We start from the raw sequence: 23622 nt of genomic DNA, 5'->3' as shown, positions 1-23622 counted from the left end.
TCTTTCTCCATCGCTAACGCTATCACTAGCTTTAATGATACCCAAGAGAACAGAATCCAGAAGAAAAACAAATAGTTGTCATTCATCACTGCTGACAACCTCACTTATCCTACAGTTCCATTCCACATAGAACACAGCATTCAGCCTAACTCTGAAATTTCTTTTCCTGAAATCCTAACTCTAATCACAACCCCTCACCCTAATCCTAGTGTCAGCCTGCACCAGGAGCCCAAGATGAGAGAGAGGACGACACCAGCCCTTCAAGAACCTTACTTTTAGAATAAGTGCAAACTTATTCTGCTTTTCCCTTCTCTGGGTAACACAGAAACGAGTGCGACTTTGAAATGTTTGATTTTCCAGACTTCCCTTACACTGCAACTGAGGGACCATTATCTAGGCAACAGGTGAAGATCAGTCAGTCGTTAACAAGATTCGCTGTTATCATACATTTCTGAGCCTCCAAAAATGCAGCAATATATAGGCTGAATAATTTATTTATCTCTGTTTATCCACAACCCCTTCCCAGCTGCTTCAAGTGATCAATACCAATGATTGCACTTATTTTTTATTTCCTCATCTAACAGAAACCTTAAGTTGTATACACTTTCTTTCATCCCAGACTCAAACCTCAATCCAAACTCAACATATAACTATGTCCACATGACCAAAGCAGAGAGAAAAATACATTGGTTTTTCAGTTTGTTTGACAAAAGACTTGGAAACCTCCTGGAAATATGTGCTTCTGTGCCTAGAGGAAAAACAAGAGGCAATCATTCCTCACTTCTAACACTTTCTATTTCCAGTACATAGAAGACATGGAACTAAAACCAATTTGTACGACTCCTTTCCAAACAATTCACTGGTTTTAACTTTGAAGTCAGTTATGTGGGGTAAGCGGTACCTACAGCAAATTTACTCATTAGCTATGAGTAAATAGCTAATTTCCCTGCTGACACACAGGCTCACCCCAGATTTCCAGGGATAGTAGATTTTCTAACAATTGTGACACTGCACACGTGTGTGCGTGCTTATGGATTTGTACACACATATATGCAGGATACAATTTAAGGTTTTCAGTTTTTTTTTCGTTTTTTTTTTTTTCCCCCCTTTATTTCCTTCTGAGTACATGACCACAAGAAGGTTTACAAGGTTCAACAGAAGTTGAACTGGACAAAAAAACCCAACACAATTGGACAAAAGTTATGAAGGCAGAACTCATTTATCTGCATAGATAACACATCACGAAGTTATACCACTGTTTTCTGTGATCATTTATACTGTTAGCTGTTTCTCGTATTGAACTCCAAAGGCTGCTACTCACCCTGATGGAGGACCTATTATGCATTACAGATTGGGCATTTCTTAAATAATCTTGCATCTCATATATAACACAAGGAATGCAAACCTAGCGATAAACACAGAATATCAAATAATCAATGGAACACTCACAGAGAACTGCTCTACAAACAGTTTATCCGCCAGATCAAACAAAAACTATTAATTGAGCAAGTTTGAACAAACACATACATAACAGTCTTGATCTCCAAAGACAACTGCAAACAATCTAAATGAACTCAGTCACTCTTATTCCTCTTAACAAAACCATCATCTTTGAACCCTGCTAACAGACCTCTCTGACCTCTAACTGAAGAGGCACTTAGGGTATGAGGTCAGTGAAGAAAGGGGCTGTGTGGCAATAACACAATGCTCTCCATGACAGATTTCCCACTGTTTCTCCATGCTCCCCATGAGGCATGGTTGGAACTGCCCCATCCCAAACTCATTTTGCTCATTCTGCCCACACAGGGATTGACTCATACAAGTCCAGGCAGAATGTGGGGCTTCTGCCTAAAAATGTTCTGAAACTGTCTTTGCTTGTTATCATGACCTGTTTACAAGAAAAACAAGAATCACAAGTGAAGCATTAAGCAATAAATCACCACAAAGTCCAGTGAGTCAGTGGTCCACAAAGAGCAGTTGGATCAGCTGTAATCACAGAATCATAAAATGGCTCAGGTTGGAAGGGATCTCAAATATCACCAAATTCCAACCCTCCTGCTGCAGGCAGGGCTGCTCAGGTCCCCATTCAACCTGGCCTCGAACACCTTCAGGGACTGGGTGTTCATCACCTCTCTGGGAAGCCTGTTCCAGCATGTCATCACTCTCTCATTAAAGAACTTCCCCCTTCATTGTTCCTTCTTTTACAGTAAGCTTTGAATTTTGAGTCAATGCCTTTTCTGACTGCCAGGTAAACCATCAGGTATTCCATACGCTAGCAGCCAAGATCTACAAAACAAACAAAAGCACTTACCAGTGTCCATCCAGTTGCATTTTACGAAGTCGTAAGAGAGCCATCGGCCAAAATGTTACACTAACAGCATAACTCTGCAGCACTTATGCTATCTGACAGTTCAATGTTTTTGTTAAAGTGTATTGAGTGATAACAGCTAAAGCCAAAGGGTGAGGAGCTGAACTCCAGGAGCAATAGTTTATACTCTCTGAATAGGCATCTCACCCTCAAATACGCAAAATGAACAGGATAATGCTGAAACCATAACTTACATGGAATAACATGTGGTGCAAGTGTGAATCAGCTCAGTTTGTGCATGACTTTCAGATTAACAGATGAAAGGCAATATGAAAGAATTTTTTCTTATTACTGGATTAAGAAAAAAAAAAAAAGCATTTTTTTCTTTCTTATCTCAAAACAGGTTTGTGTTTTATACTTGAAGAGAGAGCTTTTCCACAGACTTTGTTTGAGGACACAGAAAAGGAAGTTTGAGTTCCACGTTATTTGAGAAATCAAGACTGGATATTAGGAACAATTTCTTCTCAGAAAGAGCAGTGATGCAGAGGCACAGGATCCCAGGGGGTGATGGGGTCACCATCCGTGGAGGTGTTCCAGGACAGTGGAGGTGTGGCACTGAAGGACGTGGCTATAGATGCAGTGGGGGTGGGCTGGGGTTGGACTCAGGGATCTTAGAGGTATTTTCAAATCTTAATGATTCTATAATTCTATGAAATAATTAACTATCTCTTCTTTTAAAGCTCCTGTAAGCTGTGAGAGAAGGAGGTGACCTGCCAGGATTCGCATGCTAGGCACACAAGAGTAAATATCTTAAAGTTGGATAGCATGCATAAATTAAGAATCAGTGCTGGTGGTCATTAAGAACAGATCAGATTTAATGGTAGACACGTCAGCATTTTTTTTTCCAGACTATGCAGATTTTTGAAAAATACTTTTAAAAGATATTTATGCTGTGAGATTTTTTTAAGTTAAATTTTGGTTGTGTACAGCACTGAAGAATGCAAAGCACATCTTATCCAACAGATCTATCATCCTTGTACTCAGTATGCGATTCACTCATCACAAGAGTGAAACATCCTGGTTTACTGTTTCTAGGGCTAAATATCTTCCAAATTCTCAGCTTTTCTGCTTATTCACTTATCTTTTTTGTCTGTGTAGCAGGTGGGCTAATAAATAAGCAACAGAGACAGAATGATATGAAGCAGAAGAGCAGATCATACAATTAATTTGCTAAAGCAAAGCAAACCTTAACATCAATGTGAGACAAAGGAAAAAATAAGATTGTAAAGTTAAACAAAAATGAGGGCAAGGTCCTGAGTGCTATGGTTGTCTGAATGTTTTTCATCAGAAACATATTTTTGTAAAAAAAATATTATATATTGTTTCACAGAGAAGTAAAAACTTTAGGAGGTTAATTTTATAAGTGAAAATACACTATTGGGAAAATGTAACTTTCTATGTTCCCTGTGAAAGGCTCACATCTTTTAGTACATAGAAAACAGTAAATAAGCTGAGACACTATTTTTCCTCACTTTCTGAATTTTTCACAGCTTTGCTGTGTAGAAGAAAAAAAAAAGTACCAGAAAGCAGAGGAAAATACAGTTCTGTAATTCCACATGGTTTTTCGGCAGATGGAAAAAAAGTAACAAAACCAAGAACAGTTCTCTCCTTCCCCCACCCTCCCCCTATTCTTTTTAGTTCTTACACAGAAAGTTACTTCTCAAGAATTTTTTTCAGTGAGGTTTTCTCCGAAAATCCCCATGGGAGAGTTCTTATTTCTACCCATTTCTGCTGAGAGCTACTCTTGTCCCTTGAGATGCGCATGCCTCGCGCCTCTGCCACTCTTTAGTATGACAGATGCTTAAGTCAGTGATTTTATAGCCCCATTTACTTCATTGGCATTTCCAGATTCTGAACTCTGGGTTCAAACACTAATTTCCACTTAATTATCGATAATTGCAATTACACATTGGAGCCATTTCCCTTAACCTCCCTCGTGAGCGGTGGGGGGTGACACAGCTGTACAGAAGTTCCGTCAATCCACCTTCCTCTGCCCTCACAGCTTTATTCCAGGAAGCCTGACATATCCTGATTTTATCTGAAGAGAAGAAAAATGAGGGGCAAAAAAATGGTGAAGTTCTCTGATGTACTGATCCTTCCCAGGTAGCTACATTGGACTGTGATGTAGTGCTTTCAAAAGCTGGCTACTGCTGCTTTAAGAATAAAGATAAAGAACTCACGGAGATTTCAGATGGGAGAAGTGCGATGGTTTAAAGAGCAACAGGTCAGTCTTTACTCATATGAAACACTGGAATTTCACAGCTGACTTGACAAGCGCTGTGGAGGCCCAGCACAAAAGCCTGCATTTCTTCAGAGATGTCCAAGTCAGCTTTTCCATATCACCCCCCTACACAGGACAATTTCCTTGGTTAGACTGCAAAACTACCCCTTGTTCTGCCTTCAAATTCCTTCTCAAGGGATCAGGAGGACAACTCCTGTCAGCCAATATGAGTGACCTGTATGAATTACTGACACCAACTTTCACTCCTGTTTTAAGTGTATTTAACAAGAGACCACTTTAAAATGAACAATAGCAAGTGATCATACCCAACCAGTGTATGTTTGTATGGCAGACTGCTGAGCCCAGGTCAATACTATTTAACTCCCAGCAGGAGTTAATAGCTGCAGATCGGTGACCAAGTTGCAGAGCTGTTGACTGGCTTGCTGCAAGTGCAAGAAGAGCAAGCTGAGGGATGCCTTCACATCACCACGTGACAAAATGAGTTCACTGTAACTTAAGTTCCATCACTGTGATCTCTGCTCTGTCTATTAATTTTCCATTCATCAGTGTCTGTTTCTTTGCATACAGGAACTTCAGAGGAAGAAGAGTCTCTTAAACCACATCTAAAGAGTATCATGTAGTCAGAAGTATTTGAACTGAGCATCCCTCCAAAACTAGAAATCATCTAAAAGGAGTATGAAAAAAGGAGCATGTGCAATAGCAGTTCAGGCACAGAAATCAGGAAATAAAAGAGGGAATTCCAAGGTGTTCCATGTCAGAAAACTTGTCACTGCTTCAGACTTTTCTGGGCGAGAGGAATGTAGGGAAGCCAGCAGCAATGCAGGCTGTGGCACAGAAGGTTGCGTGCCACTTTCAGCATTCTCACATTTGAATGAGGCACAAAACCTGTTTTATGAACACATAATGATGATGAGAATACTTTGCACTTCAAAAGCTGCTTCTCTCATACAGTCTGAAAGATTAACGAATAAGACTTCACAAACTTGTGCTAGTTAGCATTTAACTGATCACAGTGTTTACAGTGACACACACATCTTTATTTTTGAGAAATAATTTCACTGAAAGCTTCAGTAAATTGCTAGGAAGAGGGAGTTATAATCAGGGGCCAAATCCTGTCTACTGCCTTTGTACTCATTCAAAGAGCATCAGGATTTGGACCAATATGCTGCAGCACATTTCCCAGTTTATTTTCCTTTCTCTTATAACCGTATACACTACAATCTTCTTTTGACTCATTCTTTCTCTATTGATTTGATATTGTTATTTCCCTTTCTTCTTCTTTTGATAGTAACTGTGCCTAAGAAGACTAAAACGAGATCAGTACTCTTTCTTGAATTGCTTTCCTTGGCTGCTGAGATTCTCTTTTAAGCTGCAAGTATTCCAAAATCTACAGCTTTTCTGTCATGCAGAAACCACAGCATGCAAATCAATAGACATGCCTAGGCTGCTAAGAGCAAAACTCTTGACAATCCCAAAATAGAGCTTGAAAACACATATTGGTGCACGGTGATTTCTTGCTTCTCCCCCAGTGACCACATATACTTGTTATCCTTGCTCTGACTTCAGCTCCAGCAGCAGTCAGCCAGTCCTGGTTACAAACTACAGGATGCTCTTTATTCTAAGATCTAGGCTATTTTAGTCATAACTGATCTGCAGGAGAGTGTTTTTTGCTCCTGAGTGTTTGGTTCCTCAGAGACATTCAAACTCATTTGAAATACTTAAGGAAAATGTAAAGGACAGAGGGAAGGATGGTGCTGTCTGTAGAGACCTGCCAGACTAACCCTGCAAAAACATGTCCATCACAAACACTAATCTCTCTCTGAAAACTAAAGCAGGTGTTTCCTTCAATTTTTCTCCTGTTTACACATGGTGGCCCAATTCTGTCCTGCTCACTCAGGCACAGTTCCCAGTGAAATCCCTCTCTCTCAAGTTCAGAAGTGCTGTCTCAGTAGTTAGGACCATACGTCTGTACCAACTAGGGGTGCTGGGCCTCATTTTCCTCTGCTGTCATCATAATGTCACTGATTAAAGGGAAAGTACTCCAAAGATACATCTACGTGGCAAAACACAGTGCTGCTGGTGAACACTGAATGATTACAGAGCTTTTACAAAGATAACAAACATCATGTCTTCCTGTCCAGATATGGGCAGCAACATGCAGTAATGCAGGGCAGTAGTGGTTTACAAACTTTGGTCTGGGAATTAAGCAGCAGTGCTAGTGCTGGGGCTATAGAGCCCAGGGGAAGAGCAAAGGTTTCTCACACAGCACTGTGTGCATGTCTTTGCTATTGCTGCCCTATGGCTGGATGCTATAAGAAATGCTTCCTCCCTTGATAAATGGCAGAAGGGTGGGTCCAAGCAACAGAGCCCAATAGGAAGGTGGAGAAATTCTTCATAAAACTGCAGGTGTCTTAAGAGACACTTTACTGCATACTACAGGAAGATCATCTCTTTGTAAACTGTGTGTGTACTATGATACTGAATAACTCTCTTTAAAAAGAAATACTAAATGACAAAATTATTCTCAATATACATTGTTCAGATACTTATAGATGTGAATACAGTACTCAGCGTCAGAGCGTCTTCATGTTATTTTGGTAGGAAATATAATGACAGAAGCGAGCAGAACCCACATATCTGTGCAGTCCTTTCTGTTTCACAAACAGCAGGGCAGAGGTTGGGGAGTCCACACCAGGGGTAGGAAGGGACTGCCAGCCAGCCCCAGCTAGCATAAGAACCACTAAATGCTCATGGTAAGAACAATAAACACCCTTGAAAAAAAGCTGCAATGATAATACAGTCTCTCCAAGAGATGAATAAGATGGCAAAACCACTAATGAGAGAGCTAATTGATTCAGCAGGTTAGAGTAGTAATGAAGAATCATCTACTGGATGTCAAAATCAGATCATCTGACACCTGCAGAGAACAAGTGGGGCTCATCCAAAGTAGTGGGCCTGCTGTTAGCCTGTTAATAATTCCATTGTTCATTTCTCGCTTCTTAATCTATTTGTTTCACCCCCTTTGTATGTTTGATTAGAAACAAAGGAAAACAAACAAACAGCAACAAGCCTGCTCACTGAAACAATGACATTTCACAACAGCTACCTCTTGATTAATGCTATTTTCACCTACTTGCAATGGATTGAGTAATACGGTATTTACTAGGTATTAACTGTTTTTCTTTTCTAAGCTAGAAATGAGGCACCCTCAGGGGATTGTCGTAGCTCTTATACGTTGTTGTTTTATATACTGTTGTATATGTTGGCTTTTGAGGTACCATGATTTTCCATTTTGGCAGAAATTTGTTTATTTTTCTTTGTATTGTTACCACCAATTTTTCCTTGGTGACCAAAAGAGAAGGAATTAAATCTGTATCTGGCCAATTGCAACCTCTAATCATTGGCAGAAAGCCTGCATATAAATAAAGCCTATCTGATGAGTAAGAAACAGAATTATTGCGTCTTTCTGCTGTTATGAAGGTGGGTTTCTGAAAGGAGGAAAACAGCCGAAGTTTTCATCATGGGATCAAAACTAAATCAAGTAGTGGCATCTGTCAGAAAGTCGCCACTCAAAAGACCAGCATGCTATTGTGCCCATTATACACATTTCATCAAGAAACACTGCTGGAACTTTTTATAGCTCTTATTTGGAGTACCAAAGTATCAATATATTAAGAGCTACTGGAGAGAAAAAAAAAAAAAGACAATTGAAAATTTCCCATTGGGTGAAGGATGCACTTACCTTTGTGCACCAAGCAAACATTCTCACCTCTTAAAAAAAGTATGTCAGTAAACATGTCATAAAGTACTGACCCTGGAAGGTACCCAGTGTTAGGGGCTTCACTAAGCTGTTTCCACTGGGAGAAAGAGTTGCTCACATGAACGAGGTATAAATTTGGTACGTCAACTATATAGAAAGAATATAGACAAATCTTTTTCTGTAAAACCAAATAAAAAAAAAAAGAATATGAAAAATGATCAAGCATTTCTTAGGTCCTTGGGTTCAGAAACCCAAGACTTCTTACCATTCATTCTATGTCAAAGGAAATTATTCTCAGGCTTATTTGGGGGCAACAGTTGTACTCATTCATTACTCATGAGATCTGACACTTCTCGCCATCATTCCAGTCCTGCATCTTCAACAAGGCTACAGGAAAACTTCAATTTTTTTCATAAGATAGATCTTCCTATGTAGTTCAGTGTTTTGGATGACAAGTCTGACTTACACAGCTACCCTCAAATTAACAACTGCCACAATTAACATGAAAAAAAATAGTAGCTGATAAAAAACCTGCTTCACTGAGCTTTACAGTAAAAAATGCATTTTAAACTCTTCAAGATCCAACAGCATCTCATCTGAGAGAAATTCCATGATGAAAATGCATGACTCAGAGTGACTGAGATATTACTCTTGATAGAAATGTTTAAATTGTTATAAAGTCTCAAAATTGGACTTTCAAAAAATGTATCTCTGTTCCTACTCAAGGTACTAATACTAGTACATAATTTTATTCCATGTTTTAGATATACTGGTACAACCATTTCTATGTTCCACCCAATGAGCCAAATTCCACTTCCCAATCAAAGGACAGTGATGTACATAAGTATTTTCATGCGGTAGCACTGCCAGCTTAAGCTGACCCACACCCTCCAATTCCAAGTCTTCCCCTACTCCCAGTACAGACTCAGAATTGTTCCCAGCTCTGTATTCTGAACTGGATGAAGTTATGGATCCAGAATAAAAATAAGCACTTTTCTGGCTTGTTTTTGCCCTGTATCATTTCAGGGATCTGGTTCCCCACCCGAGCCCCAGAGCAGGCAGTGTCACAACAGGCAGGGTGGCAAGGAAATGGATAGAAACTGCTTAAGCCAGTACTGCCACCAAAAGAAACGTCTGCCAAATTACAGCTCTGTAATACAAACTGAACCCATTTAGCAGATTCTTTAGATGCTTTCTTTAAGAATAGATAGACAGACAATATCTTATTTACTCTTCAGTTTAGAGCGGGTTGTGTTTATTTGCTTTAACTGTGCTCCTATCCCAAACAACAAGCAGCAGCCAGAAGTATCTGTCCACTGCAGCTTCAGAGACTCCCACTCATCTGCCGGGATGTCAGCTCCTGACAGTGGCAGGTTGCTGTATGTTGCAGCGCTATCCCTTCTGTTTCCTCCTTCCCTATTCTACAGATCTCATTGCCCTCTCATACATCTCCATTATTACTCTGGTTGCACTGACATTTATCCCAGTTTGGTGTTTCTCATGTATCTTCCAATTTTCATTTGCAGTTTACAATCACTGCTTCTGTGTTGGGAGGAAGTCAGTCTCAAATGTTGAACATTTTGATATTGCAAGGTAGTCTCTGCAGGGATACGTACAGCTTCTGCTCTTAGTGCCTTCCAGAAATGTTTCTTTAATAACACACATTAATATTAAAGAAAAAGAAGGAAAATTGGGAGGAAGAGAAGGACGGGTTTGTTATTTTTTCTGACCCAATTTCCATCCATCACTTCAATTAGGTTCTCAGAGACAGATGAACTTCTGCATCCTTTTTCCCTCCAATACTTTCTGTACAACTCCATATGGATCTTCAAAAAATCCTGTCTTGTTGCCCAATCTTCCCTCCCCGTTCTCTGTCTGCATGACTGCCCTATTTCGATTCCTTATTTCTTGGTAATTGTATTCAAACACTCTCTTTGTTCTTTGTTTGCTAACCTGCATTTTTTTTTCCTCTAGTCAGCTTATCTCTTTTTTAGTTCTTTTGATTAAAGTTCTCAATTCATTTAGTATCTTTCTGTTTCTCCCCAGTCCTTCTAAAGTGAAACTATAAAGCACTGCAGGGAATGCTTGTATTTACCTCCCAATTCTCTTAGCCAGGCTTTCATGATGACTTGTGAGCTGTATACTAGTACATCTTAAAAGTTTCCAGTCTTACACTGAGCCATTTCACCCTTGCCTTCCTGTTCTCTGGCAATAGCAATAGCTTTACTTTCTACACCCATCAGGGTCTTTTAGAATTGTGATTTGCTGCTGCTAAAGTCCTTTCCTGATGATCATATAAACTGAATAACTTGCACAATTGGGAAAGAACATCTCTGTTCTCTGGCAGCATAAGTGCAGCAGGAGCAGAGAGGTGATGGGTTGCTACACAGTGCATTTCTCAGCACACACATTATGTCGCAGTTTTTCATCTGCTGGCTGTCTGAGGTAGCAGGGAAATTGGAGGAGTGTTAGCCTGTAATTTTCCTTGGATTTGTCTTACATTTTTAAACAAAAACTCAGGGAGACTGCAAAGAGGTGTGCATCATAGTCAGCCTGGTCTGACTGGGGCTTTTATTGTTCCTCCAAATGATCATTTTTCTCCCTTCTACTGGCAACAGGCTGGTTTGCAGCCCAGATGTGTTTCTAGCCACCACATCAATACCAGTGAGTTCATCTTTCCATTTTCACTGAAGTTGCTTAGTAACAGCAAGGTGAGGGGAAAGTGTGTCCAGACTGCATTGCAATGTCTTATCTTCTGGTTCATTGAAAAAAATGGACTAATGGACCACCAATGTGAAAATGTTGTTCGCATCCGAATCAGCAGATCTGTTTGATATTCTCCAAGGAGCTTTTAAAGAAATAGTTTTGTCATATTTCTTTTCAGCCCTTATATTTTTATGTGATTACTCCTCTTCTATAACACATCTTAGAAATGAAGAATTCTTTACATTTTGTGCATGGCATTTTGACCACCTTGGTAAATATACAAGATAAGTTTCCATATTTTGGGCAGACACACTTTGAATCATTTTTCAGTATCATTTTGAAAGAACAGGCAATCTCAAGAATTTCTAATAGTGTGGACCAGAGCTTAATAAAGACCAGTCTCTTAGATGGCTTCTCTCCCACTGTGAATGTGTAACACCGGTCAATAGCTGCACTGCATTAAAGAAGCATGCAGTACAATTTTCAAGACTTCAGCTCTGGTCAGCTTCAGATCAGTAATTTCTAAAGGCAAATAGTAAAAAAAACTTAGCATTTCCAAAGTCTGTTACAAGATTTTTAATTACCTTTGAGTAAAATTACCTATTAAAGAAAACAAAACACAAAAGTACAGAGAGCAAGTCTCAAGCAAAAGATCAACAGCCACCATTCCTGATCACCAGTTTCCAGCTTTGATTCAGGATAGTCAGGACTCCTGAAGTCAGTCTAGGCTGAATTTTACATCCATGGCCACGTCCTTCTCTCTAAGCTAGTTGTAAGTGAAGCATACCAGCTTAAGTTACTATTTTTACACAAACTCATTTCCTATATAAACATCTCTTTTCAGAACTAGCTCATTCCATCCAAAACCACAGCAGCAGCAGTTATCAGAGACAGAAAACTAGATAGCAACTTCTCATTCCCTGAGAGGCCCAAGAAGAGGGATAACCAAGCCCAGAGAGTGTTGTTCCACTCCCTGCAGCAACAGAATGTTCCTGGGCCAGCAAGAGGATATGAGAGGGGTGAGGAGAGACAGACAACCTTCTTCCCTATATATAAAGCAAACTCCAATTTGCTGTTCTTTATGCATGTGTGAGGTAGTGGCAGTAAATGGTTCCACTTGCACTGTGAGCTCTGTGCTTTGTTTTCCTTCTAGTATTGCTGTATTGACAACCTTTGCTAGTTCTTGGTGACCCATCCCCTTGTCACAAAAGGCTTATCCCATTTACACTGATGGAAAAGGGTGAAGGGAATAAATCCTGAGTATATGCTAGAATATGTAAGATATGTAAACATTATAAGCACAGCTTTTCATTCACCTGTTAACAATGAGCAAAAGCCAGCACATTTAAAAGATGAGTGCTGGGTTCAGTTTTGAATGTAATTCTGTTTAAAAAAAAAAAAAAAATCCGGTTATAATTACAGAACGCTATGTGAAAGTACCTCTTCATCATTACTTTGGTTTTTTTTTATTTTATTTTTTAGGTCTTTATCTCCAGAGAAAATATGTTGCTGCTCCACAGCACTACTTATTCAATACCCTTGAATCCCCAAGGCAAAGAGCTTGGTTAGACAAGCTGGCAGATCATAATTACACTGAATGGGAAGGAATTTTAAAAATCAAGATAAAAAATGTGACATGAAATCAAATTGTTTATTACAAACTTAGAATTGGGTGGTCAGAATCCCATGGGAATATCTTTAAATACTTAAGGGTATGTTATGCATGGCATTGCTTTATACATTTATCATCACTCTTGACCTCAGTATCTTAGCAGGGAATGCATATGATAACAAGTCAATCCCACGAATCCTAGCAAAGAGTTAATATTTCTACTGCATATTTTCCTCTGTATTTTTCCAAAAGGAGTTAGAAAGTCTACATTTTACACACATATATATGTACATATATATTATCAGTACTGATTTTAGAGGAGGAGTTTTCTTCGATAAATACATAAGAATTTGGCCCAATGAAGAGCCAGACTTATCCACCATTGAAATTTAGTCCTACTTAAAGCCACGCAAAATCAAACATCCATTAAAGCGCAGTGTCACTATGCACAGTTTAGGAAGAGGAACTGAAGATACTTAGAATAGGTAACAAGAAAAAGAACAGGGATATGGATATAAGAAATAATTTGAGCCTGTGCAGACTTCCTCGCCAAAAAGTATCAAGGATCTTAAATGATTGCACCCAGAGCCAGAGCACAAGGCCAAAAGCTCCTGCTCGTGCCTTTGGAGCCACACTGCTTTTTCAGTCCCTGCTATGCAGTGCCTGAGCTGTAACCCACAGCAGCGCAGGTTGCAGCACATTCACCAGTGTAAGAAAAAGAAAAAACAATAAAAACACTGGACCATTTCCAAAAGGGATAGAATGAAAGAGAGAAAAACCACGATCAATAAAATTACACTGCAGATTCTTCCAGATTTTCTATTTTTTCCCCCCAGTCTCTTCGTCTTTAAAGAAAGAGGTTCCTTTCTTGGTTAGTGCATTTTGTATATGGGAGCGCTATTTATTCAATGTATTTGCCTTTGTATAGTTGGCTTCAGTTTTTAATATTCACACTTATGTTCTTCTTCAATAGGGTCATGTACAGGGGCATGTCTGTTTGTATTTATCCATTAGCATGTTGCTAATTAAATACGTGTTTCATTAAACTTGCTTTAAGAAAGAAAAAGTTGAGAAGAATGAACATACTGAAGTACAACACCCCAAGGCTCTGAAAAAGCTTCCACAGTTGAGTTGTTAGAAGTAATGCGGGCAGCAAGAGTGTCAAAAGCATCTAATGTTTTCTGCACAGTACCAAGTTTAAACAAAATGTGTGTGCTAAAGGTGGCAGGTAAAGTTAACATGTATCTGTCTGCTTAGAATATTCATGCCTAGGAATCAAAGCACTTCAGTTACTGCTCTGCTGGCTGCTCCCCTGGCTGGCTTTTTGCCACATGCATTATTTTCTTAGAAGATTCCTTTACAGAGATGTACAGCGATATATCATGCATAAATGAGTATGAAGTACTTTAACGGTTTTTACAGGATGAATACTAAGGAACTATTCTTCTCCAAGCCTTGAAGCCCGAGTCTCCACCCAACTTCTAAAATGCTACCAATCTCCAGTGTTGCCCTCTGACATCCGAAAGCCGCAAGGTTCTGGCAGATGTGTATACTCCTGCCAGCTGTACAGCACTCTCTACAGGCTTTCTACAGCACTGGGACTGGAAGCATAGGAAATGCAGGAGTGGAATGGCTCAGTGACAATCGTAGCCTCAGAATGGGCACAAATTAAAACTGAAGGAGCAAACCTACAGGAATACTAGTTTTGGATCCTGCTGCTGGCTGATCTTTCACAAATAACTCTATTGAGTTTTGCAATGCAAGGCTACCTCTGCTGATCCCACCTTAACTAGTTTACTAATCTAGTGTGGCAGCTGACAGTGACAAGTTTTAGCAAAAAATGAACTTGCTCATCCAAGTGCGTGAATGGCCCTGTATCTAAAGTATCACCTAAAACTCTGGTTCCAACACCTCCAGAACAACCTGTTGAGTAGCTCAGACAAGATATGTGGGATCCTTATACAAACAAGGAATTTATTGTTAGGTGAGTACCTGATCATACGAACTGGATAGAAAAGAACACATCCTGAGATAGCAGTGCCTTTGTATAAAGGCTGCACCTACCACTTCTAGAAAGAGTGGGAAAACAAGAAGTCAGATGACACAGTAAAAAAAATAGATCAAGCTGGAGCACCAGGAACTATAAAAGGAACTAGGAGTATCTGAGATGTACAGGAGCATTACAGCAATCTTTAGCTTTGTAGTAATGGGACACTGTATAATCAATGAATACACAGATATTATGATTTAAAAATATACAAGAAAATTTGGCTAAGCAGGTTACTACATCAAAAATAAAATAGATAGAGGACTTACCCTTTTCCTGGGCTTGCTGGAAAACTCCACAAGGAGGGACCTCCAGAAAAAGAACAATCCCCCTTGGTAGTCAGCTCTTAAATGGGGGGTCTAGGAGAGGTGGAACCAGGCTCCACCCCTTCCGGCAGCACAGGAGAATTGCCTTCACCTGTGCTCCCGTGGCTGACTCATTGCTCCCCTCAGGTGATCAATCAGAGGTTCAGACTGTGATTCAGCAGTTCCCATACAGGACATAAAATTAAACGATATGCAGGGGAAATCACCAGCTTATGCAAAACAGAAGAACAGCAGCTGAGAATTTTTTCACGAGGAATATTTATCATACACCTACCATGACTGCTGACACAAAGAGATGATGGTTGTGGATGCAAAGAGAATGACCTGGATGCTAAATGGAGTCAAATAGTACTACTGGCTATAAAGATGAGCTTGGTAGAAATAACAACAACGGCTTCAAGAAAACAGAAATAAAAGATAAAATTTAATAAAAGGTTTGGGTTGTGAAAGGAATTTCTTGTAAAAGATCACAAAAAGACAGATGTAAAAATTTCAACGTATGTGAAGAATTAACTTGGAAGGACACTGCACAAGATACTAAAGTTCAAGGAATGATTAAACAGAGAGAAGATCAAGACTGTGCAGAACAGACAGAGTGAAGAATAGCACAGAACAAAAACGCTTAGCGATAAACAGAGTTATAGAGCAGATGCAGAACACAAAGTGCAAGGATGTCATTCAGCTCCATTGCTACAGCTGCACTGGCAGATGGAAAAATACAAATAAGATATAAAACAATACTCTAAGTTCCATAAGGTTTCTGCTCCATGGTTACAATGGTCCTAAATGCACCAGTTTAGTTCTCCAGAAGAATCAGTATTTAATCTCTAAGTATTTAAATACTACATGTAAACAAGCAAATGCTTCAGACACGCAAATGTACTCTATTTAATTCTGTTTTACCCTCATGGATCTCGGATAGCAGTAGGACTCAAAAGGCAAATCATGTGGTAAAAGTTATAGATGTTCACTCAAAAAGGGGTGCCCTGGTTTTCACATGCAGCCAATTGATCCCTATAAATAGCAGCTGGCTGAGACAGAAAACCAACAAAATTGAATTCAAATTTAACCATATTTAACAACATATGGATTGTTTTCATTCAACTGCAAGATTAAATTTTTATTATTATTTCATCAAACTTGAACTATCATCTGGAAGAAGTTACTTGTTCTCATTATTTCCTTAGCATATTTAATTTCTCTTTATGGTAAAATATTCATGTTCAATCATGTATATTTTCCTTCTGTTCTCAATTATTTCCAGTATGTGTCCATTTAAATGTAAAAATAGCGTAATTAAATAACTTCTTCCTTTATTGTTTAAGAACAATATCCATGATGAAATACAATTTATTTAGCATGGTGACTGAAGAAGATACTCTTCCTCAAAGAATTTATAATCTACTACACACAGGAAAAACTGCAATTTGACAGTGGGCAATTGTTTCCATGACACAATCTAGACTACTGATAAAGGAAAGGTAAGAGACTGCTTAAGACATGCTGTAAAATCCTGAAATCACTTAAGTCTCTTTACTGATTTCGATGGACCTGATTTTCTTAGCAGAATTTCTGGAATGCTTTAATGAAAACCAAATAATTTAATCAGTAGAAAATGGAGAAAGATCATTTTGGGTATGAACTAATTATCTCAGAGACAGATCAAGAATAAAAAAAAAAAAAAAAAAAGGTCATATTAGGAAGAGGGATGGATAGATAAAGTGGAATAGCACAACAAAGAATTAGAAGACAATTTTCACTGATGAATGGTGCTGAGGAATCTGTGGAAAGAGAGAGAACAAAAGGAGGAAAGAACAACCAAAATGGAAATAAAGCAATTTCTGAACATCCGTAGGGGTAGCAAAGGAAACTCAGACTGGAGGAGTATGGTTAGTCAATAGGTTCACGGGATATGAATAGAATGGAGGAAAGAAAAACAAACCATTATAAATGTCAAAGTTAACATAATATTTACAAGAGAGACAGTTGGGAATGACTGGTTCCACTGAAGAGATAAAGGTAGCGGAAGCAAGCAAGATCATCTATAAGGATGCCAGCATTCAGACAGTGACATAAAACCAAACAAATGATTCAAAGTCCAAGAAACTGGATGACAAGTCAGGAAAAGAGATAGTTGTTTTGGACTCATCTGAATATGAGTATTAGCTATGTCATGCATGTCACAGAAGTCACGAGAGAGCCAGTGGTAGTTTAATCCAAAAGTATTCTTCCATCATTACCACCCTAGCAGAAGTCTCCCTGTGAGCTGACTACAGTGGCCTATCATTTAAGACCTGAACTGTTTGCTGATTGAACAAATTAAGTATTGTGAGACTATTTTTGGACTCTACATGACCCTATGCTACAGATACCCTTAACACGGAGAGAGATGTACTCACCCCTACATAAACTTCTGATAGTTAAATAACATCCATAGTAAACAGTCTGAATTAATATTATGCAGCACTTGTATAACAGTAAGACTTAAGTATTCCAGTTATAGAACAGAATGCAATAGTATTAGTCTAAGTATAAATACAGAACTGAAATCTAAAAACATTTTCCTCAAAATTAACACAATAATAACGCATCTTAATCTCACCACAGCTATTCTGATTAATCTACCACCACTAAACCAATCTTTGTAAGTACTTATTTTCCTGCGGTTCATTCTCTTATGGTTTGTCATGCCTTGATATAAAATCAAAACAAGAAATTATTTTTATAGCAGCATTATGACAAATACTTACAATTATTCTATTTAGATGCTGTCATAAAATATCTGGGAAGTGCTAAAATAATTGATCATTCTGTAGTTATGAGAAGTGAAACCATAATGCCCAGAAATAGTCTGGATTTGCCACAGACTCCTGCTAGAATGTTATATGAATATCCAAAATTTTATTCCCATAGAATGGAGAAGTTCATTTCTCTTCTGCTGCTGACATCAGACACAAGGCAAATACTAATTTCTTCATTGTCAAAAATTTTTGCTTAGTTCCCACACTTGAATGAGCCACACTCTAGCACCAGGTCCTGGTTCCCACCAATTTTGTTCCAAGGCAGAGCTCTGTATCTGCAGTGGATTCTGCTGAAATCGGTGAGCACTGCACATCTCAAACAAACCACAGAACTGAAATTTTTGCTATTTGCCTAGTTCTTAAAACGCTTTTTTTCTAAAACCTACACTGAAAATCCAGCAAAGCTATGAGGATTGAGTGGCTGAACTTGATGACTGTCATCCTAACTATATTCATTTTCTTGTGTGCCCCATTTCTAAGCATTTCCCTGTTATCTCCTCTCATAAATGAGTAGTAAATCCCCAGGGCACTCAGCAGAGGTTTTGCTCCAGTGCTTGTAGCACTTTACACAATGAGGTCGTGTACTGTTTTTAGAGACTCTTTAAACAGCTAATACAAAAACAAAAACCCTCCTTGGATTATATAGAACATGCCAGTGAACATTTAGATATAACATTATTAGCTGAAGCTTTGAGCCATCCAACCACAAAGATGTTGGTACACAATCATCCTTGGAACCACACACACAGGAACATACCTATTTCATTCATCTAATTAAGTTAAGATACTCCTAATGTGACCGGTTAAAACAATAGCATTGTAAAATATTACCTCTGCTGAAAACCACATAATCCATGTCTTCATTTCAGTTTTGAGTGAAAATCTCTCCTTAGTGCTACGTATATTAAATCATTATTTGCTTTCAATCTCCACTAGTAAAAATAATGTTATTCCACTTTTTATAATGAAGTGCTTCAAAAAGTCCTTCATATAGCAGCATCATCTGTGTGCTAAGTTGAAGTGTCCATATCTACCACTTTAGAAAGCATTCTTCTTTCTATGGATACCCATTGACATGTGCCCTGCACAAAAGCCCCTTTCTCATTTCATGGAAACTGAGTGTGGTGCTCAGTGAAAAATTGTTCACCACCCATCTCAACTCACAAAAACATATCTAATGTTTGACTACAAAGAGAAATGACAACTGCACTAACATGATTTTAGTGCATCCAGTGTTCATAAAGAAATGACAATTTCAAGCTGTCACGCTATTGAAGAATTCTGAAATTGCTGTTGATGCACCATGTAACTAGTGAACAGGTGCTAGAAATGATTGGAGCGCAGTTCATACTAAATAGAGACCTTTGGAAAAGGAAAATACCTTCTGCCAGACAAATTTGGAGAGGTTCAGCTGATAACGCATATTTATGAACAGCAATAGCAAAAGAACAGGAGGTAGAGAGAAAAAAATCTTGGATGAACAGAGTGATATCACAGCAGAAAAGCTGACTCTTTTGCTACTGAGAGATTATAGCTATACACTGTGCAGGACAGTCAAACCTCTAATAACAACAATGACACAGCATGAAAAAGACTTCCTTCTTGAAAAAGAAAAATCAACCTTTGCATTTAATAAGAATCTTGTTTTCCTAACATTATCAGTATCTGAAGGACAATCTAGGTGCTTTGAGACTCCCCGTGGTCATTACCTCAGTGAAGGCTAAATGGAGTTACCAACTCTTCTGCAACATCCCTCTTTTTACTAAGCTCAACAGCTTAACACATTCAACAACAGATCCAAAACAAAGATTGCCGAAGGTGCATAGAAACTTATTTCAGTCAGAGCACAAAACAGTGGGATGTATTTGGCAGGTTTTAATCCAGAACTAAGTCCCTTCCAAAGAAATCAGACAGTTCAATGCCCCTTTTGTATCTCCCAGCCTGTACAGCTTACCATTTGACCACCTGCCTTAGTGAGAGTTATTGCAATACTGGGGATGGGGACATGGGGGATTTGTGAGCGATGAACAGAGAAAAGGTTTTAACAGCTAGAGATAAAATTCAAGCAAGCTCATTTAACTGTTGGGAGTGGAACTTAAATGGTTGATATCAAACATCCCTCATTTTGTTGCCTCCTACAAAACACCTACAAGGTGCTCAGCAATCTGGCACATTTTGCTGTACCTGCTAACCTCAATGAAAACTGTGTAGAGCTCCAAAATATACTATAAGACTTGGGGACCACAGTCATGCCACTTTGATGTATGGGTTTACATTAGGCAAACAGGACAGAAAAGTTTAGCTACAAGTTAAAAAAAAAAAATCATTTCCCATGTTCTCCCAGTGTGCAGAACTGCCTTGCAGTATAAGACTGCAGAAGGCAGCACAAGGCGAGGTACAACAGGTAGTTCCCACTCACTGATGTTGGTGTGTGCACACATCTGTAAAAAGCAAAACAAATTTCCAATTCACCTAGCATACACACTGTGAGCTAGACAGCAAATGTGTGAGTATAAATTCCACCTTGACCTTTGGTCAGAAGCAATATTTTATGTCTGACGTTGCCCTGGAATAAAAAATATCTGCAAAAGAAAAACAAAAAAAATGAAAAGAAGAGAAAAGAAAAAGCTGTTAATCCTTTCTGAAATTCCCTGACATTTGCCTTTGTGACCCTTTGTTTTAGTTAATTCCAGATTGTGAAGGTCACATAAACAAGCTATTTTCAAAAACAGAAACACTCAGCTTTATTTCCATGGCTGAATCCTTGATCATGTACTCTGCGATGAGAAAAGGTAGAGAAAGATCTAATCAGATCTTATCAATTTATGTATTGCAGTCAAATGCCTTGAAACAAATCTCAATTTGCATACATTCTATTCTTCTAGCATTTTATAAATGCAAATAAAACATCATCATTTGGGAAATAAAAGCAGATCGACAAATACACTCTTGGGAAAGCCAAGTAGTTGTGCTGCCAACTCCTTCTCTATGCCTGAATATATTCGCCTTTCAGACAGACACAGTGGATAGCATTTTTCCAACCCCATCTAGGACTCATTCATTTAGTTTCAGGATCAGCTGTAGAGAATATTGAGAAGCTTCCAGTAAGATCTAGCAAACAAAATGTGTCTTCAGATCTCAACTGTATTGCTCGTTACCTTTGAAATTTTGTTCTAATCTAACAAAATTTGTCCTGGGTAACAAAAAAACCGTGTGGATAAGACAGATAAAAGAATATAAAACACAGTATCATATAGAAAATACGTGACAAGGAATTTCTTAAGGGCTTGTAACTGATATATCAGATACAGCCAGATATCATTTTTTGGACACTACAGAAATGGTATTTATTAATATTACAACTGCCACAAGCAAGCCTAGTAACAAGTATGTTTTGTTGTTTCATGCAATGACTTGCATGGGATGTCACAAACTATCCCAATTATTTGCACAGCAAGGACAGGAAAGTGGGGAGTTGTTATGGTTTCTGGAATATCTGTGGGATAAAGACAAAACAGGCATTATAGGAGCTGTTGACAGGGACTACGTCAGTAATTATACAGATATTTTGTTGATAAGCAAAGAGACAGATGGGTGTAGAGAACATGCTCACTCTTGATGTGTCTGCTTCTCAAATCTTTCAAAGGCCAAAATGAAAGTGGAAGTGATCTAAATTGCCCTGCTCTTATCTCTCTGTCCCCAGTGACATTTTGGAGCCCTGTGCTGAACTAAGCAGCTTGCCACAAATTGTACCTGGGCACATCTCCACAGCAGAGAGAATGCGAAAAAGCACTTAACATTGACCTATTTGTGCTTCCATTTTAATCAACTGGAAAACACAGGCTGGTCAAATCTGAAAGTCTTACCTGTATGCATTAATGTAAGAAAAAGTTAGATGTGAGCAGGAAATACTGATAACTCTTAAGGCTCCACTCTCCCCAGAAAGACATGACCATCTGCAGTTCTCATTTGGCTTAGCAAAGAGAGATTAGGATTGGACAGCAAAGAAAGAACAGATACACAGAGTAACAGACTCTAGAGGAAATACATGTGCTAAAACAGGTGTATTGAAGCACCTTTCTGTGTGCTGCAGAGCAAATAAGTTTTGTGCCAAAGCTGCTACCTTTACTCCAAGTAAGATGGGTACAGTGATAATTAAGATGCAAAGTGCATATTTGAAATATAACTGCTTTAATGTTTTTAAGAAAAATCCTGACTTGAGTAGCAATCACTTGATTGGTTAAGGATGACTTTTTATTTTCAAGAAAGGCTTTAAACTTTCTTTGCCACAAACCCCCACCCCCTCCCTTTCTATGCTGTACAGTATGCAATTTTGGTTTCCTGCTGAATTCACACACAAAAGTGTTTGCTTATATATTTCAAGATCTCAATCAATCATGTTGTCAAAACAGTCTTTTTGTATCATCTACCTACCACCACTTGTCATTAGAGATGTTTAAAGCTCTACTGCTGCAGAGTTTGATTTACACTCTGACATCTCCCACACTGAGCTTATTATAATTGTCTATAAACTGCCCTTTTACAAGCTTTAATTAGGAAATAACAAATGGTTCAGGAGCATGCTGTTAGGCAGTGTAATCTTTGTAAATTCAGTATTTCCACTGTACCCTACTGATCACAATGTCACACTATGCAACAATCGTGTTGATTTCAAAATTTTTACTTTAACATTTAAATCTCTTCATGACCTTTTCCTTTCTATTCCTCCTTCTCTTCTGCTTTACAGCTTCATGAATTGTTCTACGTGCAATATTTCAGAGCTGAAACAGGACTGAGCTAAAAATAAGTATCGCACAATCAAAAAACGTTTATTTTATTAAAGGCCCACTGGAGAGATGACTTTCTTGGTTACACACAACACACCCTGCATTCTAATATAACGGTATAGCCTTACAATTTTACTGAAGACTTTAATAAAAAGTCGGAGATGAATTATATTTTTCACTGGCTTGGAGTCACAAATTCTAGAAAGGGTTATATGGTTCAATTAACTAGTCACCGCATTGCCAGAGCTTATTTTATACAGCACAATTAACACAGGGAAAATGCATCTATACCAACTGCTGCAGACCACCATATCACATTGACCAAGGTGTGAAGAGAGAATCATTCAGACAAAATAAAAGAAGTTCTAAAGGTCAAACATGAACGCAAGCTTTTGCGTACTTATCTTCACACCTATTGTTTGCAAAACTGTTTTTCGTGTTTATAAATATGATAGTTTATTTAGAGAAAAAGATCTGAACTGTACTGATATAAACAGTCCTGCATGAGCCGTTTACTTGAACTTCACAAAAGCTTATTTTAGTATTTATGAGGAATAGTCACAGTCTCGTCCATTTGCAATCAATCACTGCTGTTTTGCAGCAGAACAAAGACTTCTGAACAGATTCATCACTAGAATTGTCTATCTAACAACAATTCTATTCTAAAATCGTGTTTCCACTGCACAGCACTGACTGTAGCAACAAAAGGTTTGAATGAACTCAAGATATTTCTTGAACTTGCTCAGCTGCTCTTTCTCATCTGAGAATCGGTTATTGTTCAGGTTTGTAGTCCCCTTCTCTTCAGAGAATAGTCAGAATACTTCAAATCACAGTTAACAATGTTTTGGTACTAAAACCAGCAGAGGAACATACTCATAATTCAAGAGTCTACTCCACAGTATTTCACAATCTCTAGTTACTATTTCTTTTGTATGAAGTTTCTGCATAGGTTAAAGTCCAGCTAAATATGATG

The 23622-nt window shown here is 38.5% G+C and overlaps 1 long non-coding RNA gene across 1 annotated transcript; it reads right to left on the bottom strand.

The window, feature by feature from the left end:
* Positions 1–4856: 4856 nt before the first annotated feature.
* LOC128075781 (uncharacterized) lies at positions 4857–15053 on the bottom strand. The gene is made up of 2 exons (XR_008204110.1): positions 15005–15053; positions 4857–5495 (listed from the first exon to the last, which is right to left on the bottom strand). It is a non-coding gene; the product is annotated as an uncharacterized LOC128075781 (long non-coding RNA).
* Positions 15054–23622: the final 8569 nt, after the last annotated feature.

The sequence above is a fragment of the Tympanuchus pallidicinctus genome, unplaced genomic scaffold (assembly GCF_026119805.1).
Source record: "Tympanuchus pallidicinctus isolate F22 unplaced genomic scaffold, pur_lepc_1.0 scaffold13, whole genome shotgun sequence".
Lineage (NCBI taxonomy): Eukaryota > Metazoa > Chordata > Aves > Galliformes > Phasianidae > Tympanuchus > Tympanuchus pallidicinctus.
Note: the sequence above shows the minus strand (reverse complement) of the source record. Positions and strands in the feature narration are given on the sequence as shown.